This window comes from Cryptomeria japonica, chromosome 7 (assembly GCF_030272615.1).
Source record: "Cryptomeria japonica chromosome 7, Sugi_1.0, whole genome shotgun sequence".
In the NCBI taxonomy this organism is placed as follows: Eukaryota; Viridiplantae; Streptophyta; class Pinopsida; order Cupressales; family Cupressaceae; genus Cryptomeria; species Cryptomeria japonica.
Window position 1 is genome coordinate 569,390,710 of NC_081411.1, and position 19,156 is coordinate 569,409,865.

A 19,156-nucleotide genomic window follows, 5' to 3' on the forward strand; every position below is an offset into this window, starting at 1 on the left:
GTAAATGATTCTTTTTGTTGATGCAGATATATAAGATTGATTTGGTTGATCATTTTAAGTGTGCTAATGAGAGAAGGAAGTCTGTGTAAGTGAATTTGTAAGTTTGGTGAAGATTTTGTTGCTCCAGTATGTGACAGGGCAAAAGAACAAAGCAAAATGACAGATCAATTGCAGGAGACAATATGAGCCTAACTAGAATTGTATTTTGGCGTAGTTAGATGCTATACTTTAGTTCATTTATCATTGTAAACATTTTGTAACTCTATAAGTTAGTGAGCCTTCCTCCGGGTTGTAGCCCTTTTGTAATTGAGCAGTGAGCGCTAGGCAGTGTGCCTGAATGCAAGTGCATTCCCCTTTTGTAATATTGTTCTACTACTAGCCATAGTATAATAATATTGTGGGTACTCAATCCAGACATGGTTTTTCTCTTTTTGGGTTTCCACGTAAAAATATTGTTGTTATGGTTGTGTGGTTGTTTACTTTATGTTTCTACACTTTTCTATCCTTTTTATGAATTCAGTGCTTAATGAATCAAATTGATAAGTTTGCAAATTACAAAACATTGATTCACCCCCCCTCTCAGTGTTCATTGATTCCAAAAATTGGTATTAGAGCTTAGTACCTCAAAAGAAGCCTAACATCTTGAGGAAGATCCAGAAGATTGAATCAATGGACTTCAGTTTGTAGAGATAGCTTAGTGTGGCACTTGAAGATCTTGATGTAGCTAGAAATGAAGTGAGTTCCCTAGAAAGAAATCTAAATGCAGCTAAAGACTTCATTGGGACATTGAAAGATGAAGTGAGAACTTCTAGAAAGAAGAGAAAGGAACTGATGGAAAAGCTAAATGAGAAAGAAGAACAAAGAATAGACAATCAAGCCCTACAAGTCAAGATAAATGAATGTGAGAAGTTGGTTAGGGAGAATGCAGTCTCGAAGAATGAGATGCAATCCATTATAATGAAGCTGACCAAGGAGATTGAAGACCAGAAAAAGAATAAAGATTCGTTGACTCAGTCATTGAAGGATAGATCAAATGAATGCTACATATTGACATATGAGAATGATCAGTTGAAGCTTGAATTGGTGCAAACAAAGAATGATGGACAAGAACTTGAAAGACAAATCATAATTCTGAGAGATGAGATGACTACTGGCAATGAGTACAAAGAAAAATTCAAATCTAGTTCAGCCTGGGTGGATGAGATGCTTGAAAGTCAGAGACATGGAAAAGACATGCGAGGACTTGGATTTGAGAAGGGAGAATCCTCTAGTTCTAGTCAGAGTAATCATTAGAAAAAGAACAAGAAACCTCTAGTAAGATAACCTAACGCTTATAAATTCAATGGTAAATATTTTGTTTATGGTAAATTTGGTCACATGGTGAGTCAATGCCGAAATAGGATGAATAAAGGGATGATGAATAAAGTAATGAACAATAGTCCTACTTTTACCGATCAATGTTTCATATGCAATAAATTTGGTCATAAGTCAAACATGTGCAGAATAGTGATGAACAACTTTCAGAATAAGAGATGTTATGCTTGTGGTATGTTTGGCCACATTTATAACCAACGCAGGATGAGATAAAATCAAATGAAATTTAGGCCTATGCAAAGAAGTGTTGTTTGTTATGCATGCAACAAACTTGGTCATATTGAAAGATATTGCAGAAGAATGAATGCTCTGGTAGACAAGAATAAATCAGATGAAAAGGGCAAAGCTAAGGTGTAAGAAATCAGAGATCAGTATAAGAAGATGTCGCTAAAGAAAGAAGATTCTACTATTTAAAATGGCTCCACACCTGATTTCGGTCTAGGAACCTCATCTGATAACTAAGGCCTAATGTCGTAGGGGAATATTTTCATGCAGATCTTTAAAACCCCTTTTTGGAGATCTGTAACCGGTCAAGGATGGTTGTAGATGATGAAGATCGTGATGAATAATGATGAACAGTAAATACCCAACATATATTGAGAGGGGGGGGTGAATCAGTTTGGACAAAAACTTTTTAAACAACTTAAACTGCAAAGACTGCACTAACTGGTAAACAATATCACCAATCTAAATCAAGGCACTACCAGTAAAACATAGTATGACTGTAAAAGACATAAACCAGTAACATCTAGATCTTCTCAAAACCTAATATCTCATCTCAACTTCACCCATATGCTTAAGAAAGTAATACATCAGAAATACAATGACCATTGGATCATCTTGCATTATCGCTTAACAGAAAATACTAGAACATCACATGAAAAAGCATCACAGATAACACACTAATTTTTCACATGGAAACCCAACTGGGAAGAACCACGGTGGGGATGAATACCCACAAGTTGTTCTTGAACTCTTCTGAATTTCACTCTATTAGGAGCCTAGTCCAGTTAAAGACTTTACAACTGGTTCTACTAGGAACCGATCCTGCTAGGGATCACCCGGTTAAGGGATGGCTAAATACCCGGTTAGAGGTTAAAACACTGTTAAAGGTTAGCTTGTAAGAGGATTTGAAGAACTCAATGATTTTGAGTCACCCTGTTAAAGGATTTACAAAAAGCCTGTTAAAGCTACCTGGTAAAGGGATTTTCCATCTGTTGAAATGGTTAGAAATCAATAGGTAATACACTGATCTGATAACAACACTTAATGCCAAGGAAAATCCACTTCAGTTTCTTTACACCTACAATCACACTTTGCAAATCTTTGCTTACTCCTTTGGTCTGGCAAGAATCACCTCACATACATTCATTTGACAACAACTTCAAATGAAAATCATCATCGACCTTATAGACAACAATTAGGTCGGTGGCCAAAACCTAAAACCCTAAGCATCTAGGTTAACAATACAGTCGGTCCAATCCTGGCCATTTAAACACATTACATAGGGTAAAACAATCTTGAAAAAATCTCAAGATGTTCTCCATCATCTATTCTTCACTGCTTCTGGAAGTTGGTAACCCATCACGTGCTCTCCTCTCCATCATTTACTAAGATTTTGCACATTCTCGAGGTAGATAGAATCAATCTTCTTCATGCAAGATCCTCAAGAAGATCCTTCATGCGCACAAGGCTGATGTGGTAACGTGATCTAATCTTCATTTCAATGCTAACTCATCACAGGATGTTGTCAGTTAAATCACACAAACTTGGAATGCATCAATCAGAAACCCTAAAGCTGAGACTACCAACCAGTAGTCATATCAAATGAAACCCCGATACAAACTTTGCATATACCGGTTCACACTCCAACATACTAGTTCATTTTTTTCATATACCGGTTCATACCATCATACCGATTCACTTGCCAGTTTGATTACTTCAATATACTGGTTCATACTTTAGCATATTGACATCAATGACAACATACAATCCCATCATGCCATCAAACTCTGCACATATGCCAACAATCTCCCCCTTTGGCATTGATGGCAATACACAAAGATATCTCTGTTACTACTTATCAAATTGCCATTAGTTTTATATTCAAAGTCATACTATATATTCTAGTCGGTTAGTATTACCGAATCATGCAGTCGGTACACACAGAGAAGTCAGTGTGAATAGTCTAGTCGGTTACAGAAGAAAGCAGTCACAGAACGTAGTATTCACTGAGCTGTTTACCGAGTATCTTTTCATGTCTACCGAGTAGTAAAGATAATACACTGAGTTGATATACACTAAGTGAAACGTGTTACCAGATTCATTGAACCTGGACACACATATCAAAACGTGTTACAAGATCGAGGCACACAAACAATGAAATATTTTGCATGGTTATTTATTCGAGAAATCATGTTTGTAAGATCGAAGCAATGAATCAGATCACCGACATAAGAAGTCTATTTATACAGTATGAATTTAGGGTTAGAAACATATGTGAATGTGAGAAATGTGTGTGCATATGTCTATGAAGCAAGACTTATGTGATACATGAGAAATCATAGAGTATTATGACTGTTACAGAGACACAAAGGTCACCGAGAAGGTTATTAGAGAACAGTTGAGGAACAGAGTAAACAGAAGAGTTCACCGAGTTACTTTATGAGTTATCGAGGTATGCTATAGGCAAGGTAATCTTATTTTGAGCACATAGAATCTACTACAACATTTCAGATGTAGAGTTGCAGATATTTGTAAAGTCTTATTGTAATATTTTGAAGTTGTAAGAGAAACCTTTAACAGGGTAAAAGACTCTAATCAAGTCTATAAATTGTAAATCCTCTAACCAGGTGCAACATTTATATAAAGTGTTGTAAAATCCTTTAGCAAGGTAGATTTGATAGATCTTGTTACTCCTAACAGGGTAAGCTATCGGAAATAGCTAAATATGTAGCTCTAACCAAGCACTCTTTATTATTGTAGTAGTGAAGTTGTGGGTGCCATCCCCACTGCAGTTTTTCTCTCTAACCAAGAGTTTCTGTGTAACCAAAATATATGTGTTGTGGAGTGAATCATGCATGATTGTTACTCATTTGTTTTAGCTTTATGTTATGTTACAGTAGTTTTTGGTTTATGCATAATAGTAAAGATATTGGTGGGAAAAATATTTGAAGTATTGATTCACCCCTCCCCTCTCAGTACATTAGCTTTCCATATTGGGCCTAACAATTGGTATCAGAGCTTGAATCTTGGAAAAGGGTTTAACTGCCTAAAGAAAAAGATCTTATCAATGGAAGGCTACAAACAATCTCAGAGGATTGTGTATCTGCAAGAAGAATTGGATCATGCTAATCAAGTGATTGCAGACATGCAAAGGCAAATGCAAAAATCTCTGAAAGTGAGAAGAAGATTATCTGATGATTTACAGGACTCTCAAGAATTAGTGGAACAAATTGAGACATCATCTAAGAATAGTATGTCTGAAGAGACTAAAGAAATGATTGGATAATTGAAAGAAAAGAATAAGGCACTGACTGATCAACTAAAAGCAATGAAAAGAGAACATGAACATTTCAGCACACAGATGACTAAAAATCTTGATGCATTGAGGACAACCGAGGACAAAGTAAGAGATCTAGAAAGAGAGAAACAACAACTTGAATCTTTAGTATCTGATAAGGATGATGAAATCATAAGGTTGACTGGGATTCAACAAAATCTAATAGATCAACTAGGTTATACACATCATGAAGCAAATCTGAAAGATGATGAGAATCAAGCATTGAAACTTGAAGTATCAAGGTTGAGCAATGAACTTGAAACAGAGAAGAAATCCAAGGAAACACTGAAGAAGAGTTATGAAGCATCAAAGATGTTGGATGAGCAACTGAACACAAGATGACCCTACAAAGAAGGAGGACTCGGTTACAAAGGAAAAGACTCTACTGAGAAGGGAATCTGCACTACCGAGAGAGGAGAATCACCAAAACAAGCTGGAAAAGGGAATAACATCAAAAGGAAGAAGCCTATTTGCTACTACTGTGGAAATCAAGGTCATACTACCAACATGTGTCAAATCAGAAAAGGTAAGTAACCGAATACCACTAAGACCAATGGTTATTGTTACAATTGCAATAAATATGGTCACACATCTAATCAATCTAGGACAAAGTCTGTTAACAATTATCAGAAGGCAAAATTCAAAGGGTTTTGTAAAAACTGCAATAGATATGGACATAGTACCGAAAAGTGTTGGTTTAAGCAAAAGAACCACTTGTGGTCTGCACACCGAGCAAATACTAGAGGTTACCGAACTCACACAGATCCTTACCGACAATATTCTGCAGTACCATGGGATTACAATACAAGGATATGGTGTGAATGTTGTGGAAGATATGGACATATAAGTGCCAACTTCTTTATAAGGTTTGGAATGAATAACCGAAGATCATGGAGAAATCCTGGTATGGCATGTTTTCATTGTCACAAAGTTGGACACTTGGCTGGAGATTGCAGAGATCAACCTAGAGAAGACACTAAGGAAATAAAAGAGAAATTTAAGATGATTTGGAGAAAGAAGGAAATTGTGTCAAATAAAGAAAGCACCTTACCTACCGAGTTAGGTGCTCCCACTCCAAATTAATTGGTAAAGGTATGAAGGGACTGCATTCTCACAAGGTTAAATCTTAAACAGTTCCTATTGTAGTATGTACTGAATTCAAAATCTGCATAGTAAGATGTAATAGTAAGTTTGAAATTCTATCAAAGTCTTTTGGAGCACTTTACAGGAAAACTGTTAAGTCGATGAATTCAGGAAGCCTGTCAAGTCAGTATATGAAGGAAATCTGGTTACTCGGTTAAAGCGCAAAAAAAGGGAAAGAAAGTTAAGTGAATTGAGTGCATTTAATGTCTTTGACCTAACTTGCACGGAGCCCAATAAGGTATTTTGAGTACTTAAAGGTTTTTCGCGGTCATTTTCATTCACCGAGTTTTCAAGAAGCAGAGCAGAGTGAATCAAGGTGATCAAACCATCTTCAAAGCAAAATCTAAGGTATTTTCATTGAATCTCATCGCATTGTTAAGCTAGTTTACCGAACTCATTAAGTTGTTATTATCTGTTGAGTGTGAAGCATTTGCCGTTTGTTAAGTTCTCAAACCCTAAGGTTCCTGTGTCAATTTTTATCTAAAATCAAAATGGAACCTAAGATCCAAGACCCCATTGTTGTCACAAATGTAGAAAATCCCTCACTAAAATACTCTTGGACTCCCAAAATTGCATCTGAACCGGATGACAAAACTGCTTTTTCACTCATCCTGGATCGAGTCTTGTTAGTCGAGGATGTAAGATTCTTCACAAAATGTTGTGTTGAAGAACTTGGTCATGTTGAGATCAAAGATGCATATGATGAATTGTGCATAGATGGTAAAATGGATAGCAAGTATGTGCATATCAAAAACAAGGGATTGATTGAAGCCCTAACCTATCTCCATGTGTTCAAACCCCAGTGGGTCAAGTTTGTACTAAGCCGAGTGCATGATGATTTCATGTGGCTACAAGAGCAACCGTTTAAGATCACTAAAGAAATCATTCATCTGATCACCGGTTATCCTATCTATGATCATGCTCGAGCATAGAAAATGATATCACAGAAGGAATTGATCAATTTGACTAGAGTTGAATCGGATTGCAGAGATCTGAAGTTGAAAAATGTCACTGATCCTGAACTCAAATTTTCCATTAGAGTAATCGGTTACTGTTTCTTCCAATCGGCAAGGGAAAACAATGTACCTTGTGCAGCAGTGGACTTAGCGTACAAAATTGTTAAGAAAGGCATGAAAATTGACTTGTGTAAAGTATTGCTGAAGAACTTATTTGAAAATCCGAACACAATCAGGAAGCCAAAGAAGAACAACTCAGAAAATACTCTAAAATTTGGATCACTATTTGTATGTATGTTTTTCTACTTTGAGAAGTTTTTTCCAACAGTCGGTAAAGTTGTTTGGGAACTACACTGACCAATCACCCATCAGATCAATGACTTCATCAAGAAGTTAGGTGATAACTTTAATGATATAATGGATGATTACTTCAGCAAGTTCCAAGAGAAAATTCATAACAGGTACTAGATTCCACCACAGCTGGTAGAAAAATACAAAGATGAAATATGTTTTGAGGTCGACACCGATTACTGTTATGTGAATGTTGTGGAACTGAGGACTCAATCTTTGTCACCTATGGGTTACGAGATTGATTTTGATATCACACAACAACAAATTGATGCCTATCTATCATTGCCAAGGCATACTACTGAGCTGAGGTATGGAACCTATGAAGAGGTGAAGGAAAAAGTAAAAATGAGCATTGTAGTACCTAAGGCTACAAGAAAAGCTACAAAGATGATTAAGGCATTAACTAAGAAATTTGGAGAAGAGTCTTCCTCCACACCCGTCAAAGGAGTTCTAGCCATCACTGAAGAGGAGACAGAAGCCCAAGAAGCAGCCATAACACTTAGCACCGAATTACCTAAGGGAAAAGTGTTGAAGAGAAAGAAACAGGACACTTCAATGGCCCTACCGACCCCTCCAACAAAGAGACCTAACACAAGGGCATCTGCTGCATCACCGAGTAAGAAACAAAAGACTGTTGCCATTCCTAAGGTAACTAGAACTTACAAGAAATCTACCCAGAGACTCATTTTGCCAAAAGAGTCGAGTGATATCAAATCTAAAGATGCAAATAAATTTCAGATTGTGAAAAGCAAGAAGGTAGATGTACATAGTATAGAAATTTTTTGTAATAATCTAAAGGAATATGATGGATTTGGTGGATTCAGATTTGTCAAATATGAATCCAGATCTGCTGATAAAAAGAGGCAAATTGAAGAAGCTGTCATTTGCACACTTCTCAAATTCTGAGTGGTCCCATTAGAAGTATGTAATTCTATTCCTAAGGAATTATATGCACATATTGAAACCAGATGGCAATATGCCCTTGACTCAGAGAAACAAATTAGAGAAAGAAGTTTGGTGCATCTCTTTCCTAATATGTCATTTGATGAAATAAAAGAACATCTGACAAACAACCAAACACAATTTACAGTAAAACAAAAGGCCTTGAAATTGATGAATGGCCTGTATATAGAAGTGGAGAAGGAAACAAAAGATCAATGGAAGACCATCTTTTGAAGAAAGAATGCTGGTGAACAATCTACAGTGGAAATAGTCGATGTCACCGACCAAGAGCCTGATGTCATCGAGCAAGACCCTGCTGACACCATTCAAATAGATGAAGATATCATGGATGTAGAGGCACCTAAACAAGAAATGATAGAAGGCAATGCTTATGCAAAACTTGTCTCCAGTGAATCTGTTTTGGAACAAGTGCAGCCTTACCCACCGATCAATCAACCTGCTACAACTGAAGCTCCTCAGGATATAGGTGAAGGCACCGAAGGTCAAAAGTCTACAGTAGAAGGTACTTCACAAGAACAAACCTCTCAAGCACCTTCTAGCATGGAAAATGTTACAGCTAAGACACCAAGCACCGAGACACCAAAGGAGACTACCAAGGCTAAAGTAACCAACCAAAGTGTTGTCTCTATCGAGCAACCTACTGAGGGTCCTCAAGCCTCTCAAGCTATTGTAGTGGTTCACCCAATGAAAGGTAAAGAAAAGAAGTTGAAAAAGAATAGTTTCAAAATTGATTTATCAAAATCGATAGTGTTGCCCAACATAGACATCTCCAAATTGAAAGGGCAAGCACTCACTAAATTTGGTGTAATGTGCAAAGCAAAGGCCGAACAGGAGAAGCAACTGGCCATGCAAAAGAAGAATAAAGTACTTCAGAAGGTAAAGACCTTACTATTAGATATGCTACCTTCAGCTACAGTATCAACCGATGCAGCCATCCATATTCAATTAGATGAACTCCTAAATCAGATTGAGACATCTGGAGTAGATGCATCCGAATACTTGAGCAAACTCAGAGACAAGGAGCTAACTGCTAAAATGATAGAGGAAGTACAAAAATCCATTGCTATTGGCAAGGTAAAACTTGTCAAATTTATTGCTAAGTTGTCCCCTCAACTCAAGCACATTCTTTCATTATTTCAGAAACTCTGCACATTTTCTTTATTTCTTAAGAACATTAAGAATAAAATAGAAGCAATTGAGAAAGAGATCACCAATCTCTCAAATAAGTTGACCCCCGAGCCTAATTCAGTTTAGAATTTTTATACTAAGCTACAACAGCTCATGGCTCAACAATTGGAACTGAGGAATGAAGAACACAAGATCAGGATTGACATAATGACACTTCAAACATTATTCCTTCCTCATCTTTCATCCGTTCAAGAATAGCTAAACCGAGCCACTTACCTCTCTACTACACAAGAGGGAAGCACCTTAGATGGCTTAATTTCATTATTGGCTGATATTAATGCACAAAATTATTTAATGGATAGTGTAAAGGATGCACTCTCTGTCGCTCTCACCGAAGCCAAGACAAAGTACAAATCCATTTTTGATCAGTTGCCACCTCCCAATGGTAACTAAATTTTGATGTTTGTCAAAAAGGGGGAGTATATCATATATCATCAAGAGTATATATAGCATCAAAGTACATAGGGGGAGTGTATAGTATTCAAAGTATCAAACAACCGGAGTGTAGTATACAAGGGGAGTATATTGAGTAGAGAATGAGTAGAATATGCAGAGTATCCAAGAGTAGTGAACCGAGCAACGAACAGAGGAAAGAACAATGACTACAGAGTTTTGTATAGCATATTGATAAGGGGAGTATATTTGATTATACTATTTCATTAACTAATGTATATACTGCATGTTTAGTCAAATTTTGTAAAGTATATAGATTTTTGAGTAATGACTTTGAAAGTAGTTTTATCAAACATCTCAACTAATGTCAAAAGGGGAGATTGTTACTATTTATCAAATTGCCATTAGTTTTATATTCAAAGTCATACTATATATTCTAGCCGGTTAGTATTATCGAATCATGCAGTCGGTACACACAGAGAAGTCGGTATGAACAGTCTAGTCGGTTACAGAAGAAAGCAGTCACAGAACGCGGTATTCATCGAGCTGTTTATCGAGTATCTTTTCATGTCTACCGAGCAGTAAAGATAATACACCGAGTGAAATGTGTTACCAGATTCATTGAACCTGGACACACATATGAAAATGTGTTACAAGATCAAGGCACACAGAACCGTTATCACATTGGAAATTGCACATACAGATTTTGTATAATTTTGAGGTCATCTAACCAATGAAATATTTTGCATGGTTATTTATTTGAGAAATCATGTTTGTAAGATCAAAGCAATGAATCAGATCACCAACATAAGAAGTTTATTTATATAGCATGAATTTAGGGTTAGAAACATATGTGAATGTGAGAAATGTGTGTGCATATGTGTATGAAGCAAGACTTATGTGATACATGAGAAATCACAGAGTATTATGACTGTTACAAAGACACAGAGGTCACCGAGAAGGTCATCAGAGAATAGTCGAGGAACAAAGTAAATAGAAGAGTTTACCGAGTTACTTTATGAGTTACTGAGGTATGCTATAGGCAAGGTAATCTTATTTTGAGCACATAGAATCTGCTACAACATTTCAGATGTAAAGTTGCAGATATTTGTAAAGTCTTATTGTAATATTTTGAAGTTGTAAGAGAAACCTTTAATAGGGTAAAAAACTCTAATCAAGTCTATAAATTGTAAATCCTCTAACCAGATGCAACATTTATATAAAGTGTTGTAAAATCCTTTAGCAAGGTAGATCTAACAGATCTTGTTACTCCTAATAGGGTAAGCTATCAGAAATAGCTAAATATGTAGCTCTAACCGAGCACTCTTTATTATTGCAGTAGTGAAGTTGTGGGTGCCATCCCCACCACAGTTTTTCTCTCTAACCAAGAGTTTTTGCGTAACCAAAATATATGTGTTATGGATTGAATCATGTATGATTGTTACTCATTTGTTTTAGCTTTATGTTATGTTACAGTAGTTTTTGGTTTATGCATAGCAGTAAAGATATTGGTGGGAAAACATCTTCTTCCATATTGGGCCTAACAATCTCTACATCTTCTTCCATATAATATGTCTTCAATACTGCAGATATATTCTCTGCTTCACATCTTCTCCCCCTTTGACAACAATGCCAAAGTGGAGGCACAAACATCCATGATCTACTATGCTGCTCCCCCTGAGGAGTAGCATCCTTCAACACATCAATCCTAAAAAAGATTTGACAATGCAATACCTAACTGATGTGGAACACATACCTTTAGTTCACCTCTTGAAGGGGCAACACCCCTAATTCACCTCTTAAATAGGTAAATGTAGCCTTCGATAGAGGCTTGGTGAATATATCTGCTAACTGTTCTTTACTGGAAACATGTTACAATACAACCTCTTTGTTCTGAACTTTCTCCCTTGAGAAATAATACTTGTGCTCGAAGTGCTTGGTTCTAGCATGCAATACTGGATTCTTGGAAATATTAATTGCACTTGTGTTATCACAAAATATACTCACCAGTTCAGATACAGGGACTTTGAAACCACTTAATACATGCTTCATCCAAATTGTCTAAGTACAATTCATAAATGCTGCTACATATTCTGCTTCTGCTGTAGACTAAGAGATACAACTCTGCTTCTTGCTCATCCATGAGACTAGTCTACTACCAAGAAAGAATGCACCATTGGTTGTGCTCTTCTGGTCGTCCACATTACCAGCCCAGTCAGCATTAGTAAACACTTTGAGATTGAAATCATTATTGTATGGATACCAGAATCCATAATCTATAGTTCCCTTCAGATATCTAAGAATCCATTTGACTGCTACCAAGTGGGATTCTCTTGGACTTTTCTAGAAACGTGTAGCAATGCCCACTGCATGTGCAATGTCTGATTTGTTGTGTACTACATAGTGCAACTTACCAATCATTGACTGGTATTCCTTCTCATTCACCAACGCTGAGTCATCTTCTTTTGACAATTTACAACTGGTCATCATCGATGTACCAACTGGTTTGCTGTCTTCCATGCCAAAGGTTTTCAACACCTCTTTGACATACTTGGACTGAGTGACAAAGACACCATCTTTCATTTGTTAAATTTGTAGTCCAATAAAGAACTTAATCTCTTCGATTAGTGACATCTTGAATTCCTTCTTCATTTCATCTACAAACACATGGCTCATCTTGACATCTCCACCAAAAATTATGTCATCAACAAACACTTCACAAATTAGAATCTGATCTCCTTCTATCTTCAGATAGATATTGCTATCTTCACTTGTTCTTTCAAATTCAATCTTCACAAGATGGGAGTGTAAACATTCATACCATGCTCTAGGTGCTTGCTTCAATCCATACAGGGCTTTATGTATCCTACACACCATATCACTATCTTCTGATAGGGCAAACCCATCTAGTTGCTCTATACACACTTCCTCTTCAAGTATTCCATTCAGGAATGTAGATTTTACATCCATCTGATACATTTTGAATCCCTTGAAGGTTGCATATGCAAGTAGCATTCGAACTCCTTCCAATCTAGCTATTGGAGAAAAGGTTTCTCCATAGTCTTCTCCTTCTTCTTGATCATATCCCTTACATACCAATCTTGCTTTGTTTCCTACCACTGTGCCATCTTCATTCAACTTTTTTCTAAAAATCCATTTGTGCCAATAACATTTTTGTACTCAGGCCTGGGTACCAAAGACCATGTACCATTCTTTTCTATCTGGTCAAGTTCCTCTTCCATAGCCTTAATCCAGTCTTCATCTTTGTGTGCCTCTTTAAATGTTTTGTGCTCAAATTCAGAAATAATGCAAGAATTCTCTCTGACCTTTCTTCTTTAAGTATTCCTGCATCCTTATCCCCTATGATCTTCTTTAGATCATGATGCAACTTTACATACCTAGGAATGATCTTAACTGATTCCTCTTGATTTTCCTCTTCATCCTCATCTTTATCAGCATCTACTGGTGTAGGAGCACTGTTACTTGTACTTGGTTGTTTTGCAACCAGTTCCCGGAAGGTTACATCCGGTTCATCTACCGCTCACTCATTGTTGGTTTCCTCAGGTTTCTCAAAGGTTTCATCAACTCTATCATTGATACTTTCAACAATTCTCTAAGTCCTATTGTTAAAAACACTTGAGAGCTTTTCTCTTGGTGGAATACCCTAGGAATATTCCCTCATCACATTTTGCATCAAACTTGCTCTGGTATTCACTTCTCTTGATATAACACTTGCTACCAAACACTCTAAAGTAGCTTACTACTAGAGTCTTACCGGTCCAATATTCATAAGGAGTTTTATCCTTACCTTTCTTGATGAGTACCCGGTTCATAGTGTAGACTGCAGTGCTCACCGCTTCTCTCCAAAAAGTGTGAGTAACCTTCCCTTGAATCAGCATCGTTCTGGCAACTTCAACTATAGTCTGGTTGTTCCTTTCTGCTAGGCCATTCTGTTGTGGAGTCCAGGGGGTAGACAATTGCCTCTTGATTTCATTCTCTTCACACTACTTATTGAATTCACCAGAAGTGAACTCACCTCCTTGGTCGGTTCTAAGGCATTTAATTCTCTTACCGCTTTCCTTTTCAACTAGTGCTATGAAGGCTTTAAACTTTCCAAAAGCTTCAGACTTGTCGTTCAAGAATGTGACCCACATCATTCTTGAGAAATCATCAGTAAGAATCATAAAGTACCTATCTCCCTGAACACTCCTTGTTTTCATAGGACCACACAAATCAGTGTGCACAAGATCAAGTAAATTATCTGTTGTGAAAGATTTACCTTTGAAGGTTGAAGAAGACATTTTCCCTAGTTGACATTCTCTGCACAAAGGATTCTTCAGTTTGTTCAGCACAGACAATCCTCTAACTGCCTTAATCTTACTAGCCTTCACAATATTATCAAAATTTACATGGCAGAGTCTCCTATGCCATATCCAACTATCATCAAACTTAGCCATTAGACATTGACTAATATTTATATTTAACTGAAATAAGTTACCTTTGGTCTGCATACCGGTGGCCATTAGTTCACCACTCTTTCCTTTTATTTTGCACACTCCATCTTTGAATTCTAGAGTGAGTCCTTTATCATTCAGGTGGGCAACACTCAAAAGGTTATGCCTGAGACCTTCTACCCAATACACATTATCAACACTTCTTTTTCCATTTAGAGAGATGGACCCTTTTCCTTTTACCATACATGGTGCACCATTACCAAATCAGACTACACCTCCATCATACTCTTCCGGAGATAGAAACTTCCTCCAGTCACTAGTCATATGGTGAGAACATCCACTATCAATAATCCACTCATTAGAATTATCAAAGTAGGAGACAAGAGCCTTCTTGTCTGACACATCTTCCTTAACGACTACAAACACTATGTCTTCACTTTCTTCATCTTTTGATTCATCATCAGTGACACCTTCATCGACTGCAACAAGACAGTTTCTCCTATTTCCTCCTTTGAACATTTTAAACTTCTCCGGTTTGTCCTTATTATCACTATTAGGACAGTTGACAACAATGTGTCCTATCCTATTGCAAGAAAAACATTTTAAAGGGAGATTACCTCTGTATTTTCTAGTTCCATCAGGAAGTCTCTTGGCAAGAAGAGCTTCAAATTCCATGAGGATCTCCTCATCATCCATATCTCTATTTTGTCTGGGTTCATAGCTGGTACCAACCTCTTTTCCCTTTCTAGATAGTGCAGTAGATGCTCTAAAGGCTGATTCAATCTTTTGAACACTGCCATCATAACTGTTTAGCTCATATGTGGTCAACATAGCAATGATGGAGTCAAGGGATACCTTTGTCTTGTCAATAGATCTCAACTCCTGAATAGCAGCAACCCTTATTGCATAGACCGGTAATAAGGATCTCCAAACTTTGCTAACAATGGTGGGATCGTCTATTTTGCCTCCTACACTCTTGATGTCTGCTACAATAGTTTTAATTCTTATCCCATATTGTTGAATGGTCTCTCCTTCAACCATCTGCATGTCTTCAAATTTTCCCCTAAGGCTCTCTTCCTTAGCTTTCTTCACATGCTCATCACCACTATAGATAGTCTCTAGAGTATCCCATACATCTTTGGGACTGTCTTTGTCTTGAACATCTATAAAATCAATATCAGATAGATTGTTGATAAGAGCTTCCATGACTTGTCCATTCTCCTGAATTTCTCTTCTTTGATCATCGGTGAGAGTACCAGTAGGGACAACATAAGTATTATCAACATAGTTCCAGTGTTGAGCACCCATGCTTTTAATGTAGATCTTCATTTTGTCCTTCCATATCTTAAAGTTATCTCTGTTGAACTTAGGACCTTCCCTCTTCATCATTAGAATAGGATCCTTTCCTCAAGCGGTTAAGCTTATAACACAGAGGAACTGGAGGATGCTCTGATACCAATTGATGAATAACGTTGAACAGTAAATACCCAATAGATACTGAGAGGGGGGGTGAATCAGTATGGATAAAAACTTCTTAAACAACTTAAACTACAAAGACTGCACTAATTGGTAAACAATACCACCAATCTAAATCAAGGCACTACCGGTAAAACATAGTATGACTGTAAAAGACATAAACCAGTAACATCTAGATCTTCTCAAAACCTAATATATCATCTCAACTTCACCCATGTGCTTAAGCAAGTAAAACATCAGAAATACAATGACCATTGGATTAGCTTGCAATACCGCTTAATAGAAAACACTAAAACATCACATGAAAAAGCATCACACATAACACACTGATTTTTCATGTGGAAACCCAATTGGGAAAAACCATGGTGGGGATGAATACCCACAAGTTGTTCTTGAACTCTTCTGAAGTTTTCTTTGTTACCGGTTAAAGACTTTACAACTGGTTCTGCTAGGAACCGATCCTGCTAGGGATCACCCGGTTAAGGGATGGCTAAATACTCGGTTAGAGGTTAAAACACTGTTAAAGGTTACCTTGTAAGAGGATTTGAAGAACTCAATGATTTTGAGTCATCTTGTTAAAGGATTTACAAAAATCCTGTAAAAGCTACCCGGTAAAGGGATTTTCCATCTACTAAAATGGTTAGAAATCAATAGGTAATACAATGATCTGATAACAACACTTAATGCCAAGGCAGATCCGCTTCAGTTTATTTACATCTACAATCAAACTTTGCAAATCTCTGCTTACTCCTTTGGTCTGGCAAGAATCACCTCACATACATTCATTTTCCAACAACTTCAAATGAAAATCATCATCGACCTTATAGACAACAATTAGGTCGGTGGCCAAAACCTAAAACCCTAAGAATCTAGGTTAACAATACAATCGGTCCAATCTTGGCCATTTAAACACATTACATAGGGTAACACAATCTTGAACAAATATCAAGACGTTCTCCATCATTTGTTCTTCACTGCTTTTGGAAGCTGATAACCCATCACGCGCTGTCCATCATTTACTAAGATTTTGCACATTCTCGAGGTAGATAGAATTTATCTTCTTCATGCAAGATCCTCAAGGAGATCCTTCAGGCGCACAAGGCTAATGTGGCAACACGATCTAATCTTCATTTCAATGCTAACTCATCACAGGATGTCATCGGTCGAATCACACAGACTTGGAATGCATCAACTAGAAACCCTGAAGCTGAGACTACCAACCGGTAGTCATATCAAATGAAACCCTGATACAAACTTTGCATATACCGATTCACACTCCAACATACCGGTTCACTTTTGCATATACTGGTTCATACCATCACACCGGTTCACTTGCCAGTTTGCTTACTTCAATATACCAGTTCATACTTCTGCATATTAACATCAATGACAACATACAATCCCATCATGTCATCAAACTCTGCATATATGCGAACAGATCAGCTGTGCAATTGTTATCCAGAAGATTTCATGGCGGTTTGAGATTCCAGTTAGTGAATTCATGAAAAACAGAGCATCTGAAAGCCTTTAGGGTTGTGCATTTATTACAACTTAAAATTAGCTTTTCAGTGGATAAAAAGGCATTTCAATATCTCATTCATCACAATGTGAATGAGAGAAAAGAGTAGAGCAGTAGAGTGAAAAAGATTTAGTAGTGAAATTCGAGCCTGTAGCGATCAGTAAGCAAATTCGAGCATCCGGTTGTGATTCAAAAAGGTATTTTTTGTTTGCGAGCTATCTTTCCATACCCTTATTTAAAAATGGCATCTACATCTGCATTTGGTGTTGCTACTGTATTGGTGGTCAAAATTAATGAAAGAGCTAGGGCCGTATTCAAGAGGCACCCATTCAAATCTATTGAAGATGATCCAGAAGGTGCATTTTCCTCTGTACCATATGATATACTTCATAAAAAAGACATTAGGGCATACATCCACTGCAACATTGAAGAGCTTGGGAATGCAGATATGCTCTCACTTTACACCAAGCATATGATGGATGCTATTGGAAATTTGAAACCAGAATTCAAGTCATTGCATGACAAGGGTTTCATCCAATTCATTCATTTCCTGATGTTCGATGAACCCGAATGGGTCCGATACATTTTGAGTTGAATCCATGATGAGTTCATGTGGCTGGACCGACCTCACAAGATCACCAAGTAAGTTGTTGAAATGGTTACCTATTTAAATGCAACTGATGAGGTCCTTAAATTGAGGAAAGTTCAAAATACAACAGTGACAAAGGTTACCGGATCTCAACATAATAACCGGTCAATGGCTAATAGTGATATCATAGAGCATGATGTTAGATTTGCCTCAACGGTGACTAGATATAAGGTGTATCAATCCAGCAGGCTGAATTCTGTATCCGACACAACTATATTTGCAGCCTATGAGATGCTAAAGGAAGGCAAGAGGTATGATCTTTGTTCAGTTCTTCTCAGTGAGCTATTGAGCAATCTCAAGAAGACTAAGAAAGACAAGAAACATGTATTCAAATTCGGTTCCTTGATTGTTTTCTTGGCACTGTATTTCCTAAATGGGATCCCCGGTATTGGAAAAGATTCAGTGGGCTTATGATAAACCAATGGCTATTCAAATAAAGGAAGGATTGCATAGTTTAGGTGATACTGTTGCACATAAATTTGCTTTATAGGGCTATTTTAAATCCTTTCAATCCATAATGCAAAGTAGGGAAAGGATTCCTAAAGAGATTGTTGAGAAGTATGAGAAAACCATTTGCTTCATGGTTGACAAGGACCAATGTCACATGGAGGTAGTTGAGCCAATGACTATCTGGATCATGCCCATGGGGTATGAGGTGGATGCCACCATACTTGATGCATATTCTCAACATTTGTTGAGTCAACTGGTGGATGATAAGGAGGAAAGGTTTAGTACCTGCAAGGATAAAGATCTTGATTTGCACAAAAATTTTACCGGACCTGCCAAGAAGAGGAAAGCTAGGAAGGAGGTAGAGGAGCTAGTAGAACAAATGGGTATATCCAAGGATGCTATAAAAAGGGCTCGAGAATAAAATATACCGAAGGAGGAGGATATGACAAAGCCCAAGAAGACTAAACTTGTTCCCACTCCTCCAAAGTAGGAAAAGCCAAGAAAATCTCAGTCCACACCTACTTTTGGTGTGTAGAAGCCCATTCCTCCACCCAAATCACAATCAACATCGTCAACTAGTGGGGCGGAGAAGAGGAAGAAGAAGAAACCCCAAAGAGTGTATTTTGTTGCCATTGCTGAGGATGTAGAGATAGAATTTGATGAATCAGTGAAAGAAGT